We start from the raw sequence: 2,566 nt of genomic DNA on the forward strand, positions 1-2,566 counted from the left end.
AGTTTGAGTTGCACTCATGTTCTTGTCCAATTATCTTCTGCTGGATGGGGCCCAACGTGCCCAGTGTCCTGTGGACTTCACCAATCCACTCTCATTCTCACTCAGCACAGCCCACGCCCTACCAGCTGCCTCCCCCACACATATGGCTGTGTTTTTTGCATAGCACTATATAAGGTTAGAGCAGGGCAGATTTACTTCCCTCTCCTGCAGAATAAGTGAGATTAGTTTTTCTAAATTAAAATGAAAACAACTTACGTTCAGGAGTGTGACTAATGCAGTACAGCCCAGTGACTTGTAAGATGTGCCAATGGCATAGCTGATTCATTAACTTCTGTGTTGTGCCGTCCTTGACTGTGATTCCTGGTTGTGCCCATGGCTCGGGTGTGTCTAGAAGTACCCTTTGTGGGTCAGATATCTCCATGCACACAATGAGACACAATCTTGTAAGAGGGAGACTGCTCATCACAGCTCCTATTGTAATTCAGTGTTGAATTGCCAGTACGTGTTGCTGTTGCCTAGGTTGGAAGTCTCTGCTCTTTTCTAGCAGCAGAATCCTTCCAACAAACATCCGTCTTGCACCGGTTGGCAGAGCCACAGAGATAACAAGGACAAAGTTTACAGTAAAATGTGGCATTGTTTCACTTCTTGCTGAAATTTCATTGCTCCAGTCTTGCCTTGAAGTCTTAAACACTTCAGAAGTGCTCTATATAGGAATCACTGCTACTGCCATCTAAACCCTTTTAACAGCAAATGCTGCTGCTGCCCTGGAGGGCGAGTGGCACTGGTCTCTGCAGGCACCATGACTCAGCTGTGCTGCTGCAGCAGGATTGCAAATATTTGGTCTCTTACAGCTCCTGGGCAGGAGCTTTGGGGAACAAAATATTTGAAGAAGGCCACTGTTACGATTAAGAGAGTTTAAGAGCGGGTTTGAAGATTTGCATTCAGTGAGAGTCTTCCTGAGCAAACAAGAGATGGTCACTTGGTACCTCTATGCCTTGATCACATTCATCTTGTCTACACTGGTCATGAAAGACACGGGCATGGATTTAGGTATCTGTAAAAAATCTGTTAATGTAGATTTCCTGACTGGGACTTGGTGTTGCTGCTGCCCTACAAAATAGGATGGCAGTCTCTCTAATATGGTTTTGATGAGATACCCTTTGTAATTTTCATAAGAGAATTTTCTGGAGCTCAAGTTGGTTTTTTTTTGGATGCTGCTCGTTAACCATAATGTTTCCCTGTCAGTGCTGCCCTACTTGAATCCCAAAAGCATCATATCCATTGGGGGTGGGAGGAGAGGGGGGATTTAGAATTTTTATACTTAGATGATGGATCATGTATATATCTCATAGGTTTTACTCAAAGCTCATCATTGGTTTTAATAGATCTACTTAACATGTGTTGATCTGAAATGCCTTTGAGTAATTAATATTAAATTTTACATGGCCTTGACAAGTCTGCAAGAATTTCTTCTGAAATAAATAACCGAGATAAGTAATTACCTTAGCATATATAATGACACTTTCCAAGAATTAGGGTGTTAGAAACTAGCTAACAAAATGGAGAGGACTTTCTTACAATATTAAATTTCTTTGAAATTAAAGTTCACTGACGTCTTTCTGAATAACCTTATAAAAATATAATATGGGCAGAATACACTTTCATATTCAGTCTATAGAGCAAAGCAAGAAAGAAAAAAGAAAACATCTGGTTCCCTTCCCCATCACCGATAAATACAGACCAAACCAGGAAAGCACTGAAGCACGCACTTAGAGGCATGCTTAAGTGTTTTCATCAGGATCTAAAGAAGTGAATTAGAGCAACTCTTACTCTGTTCAAACCACATTGATGTCAGCAGAAAGGCTTTCATTAACCTCTGAGGATTTTGCGTTAGATCTGTGGGTAACATTCTGGTTCCTTTGAAGTCTGTGACGAAGCTTCCATTAACCTGTGTCTGGGACTTCATTTATTTTGCAAAAGAAATGTTTCTAGCAAAAAAAAAAATGATGGTGTTCTGATAAAAAGAAAGAAAGAGGGATGCTATTCATTTAGGAATATCCTGCACTACCAATTAGGAAGTTTGGATACAGAAAAAAGCTAATCTAATTATGTGAAAATCCTTGCTGTATAATAAAGTAGAAATGGGTTCTGCATGTCTTTCCACAAATGGAAGGGATCAGTATTCAGAAGCATCTGTTTGAGTTTATTTTAATATGTTTTGAAAATACCTTTGGCTTTCAACCTGCTTGGTAACAAATACAGTCTACTTTACCAGCCACAAAACTCCCATTGCTGGACTGTCCTCAGCTGTGCATCCATTGCTGGCGATGTTCTAGAGGCAACCTGCTCATCCTTGGCGAGGTGTTACAGTGAAACTGGAGGCTCTGTTCACTCCGTGCTTCTGAGGTGTTTTGCACCAGAATCCGCAAAAAAGAGAAGTGGTCTGAGACTGAAAGGCAGACAGCATTTGTCTTCAGAAGCACCAGCACAACCGCGTCAGGGTTCTACAGAACACGAGCAACCACGTCAAGCCCTAGTGTGCTTTGTCTCATTTTGCCGTGCTCTG

Source organism: Meleagris gallopavo, chromosome 16 (genome assembly GCF_000146605.3).
Source record: "Meleagris gallopavo isolate NT-WF06-2002-E0010 breed Aviagen turkey brand Nicholas breeding stock chromosome 16, Turkey_5.1, whole genome shotgun sequence".
NCBI lineage: Eukaryota > Metazoa > Chordata > Aves > Galliformes > Phasianidae > Meleagris > Meleagris gallopavo.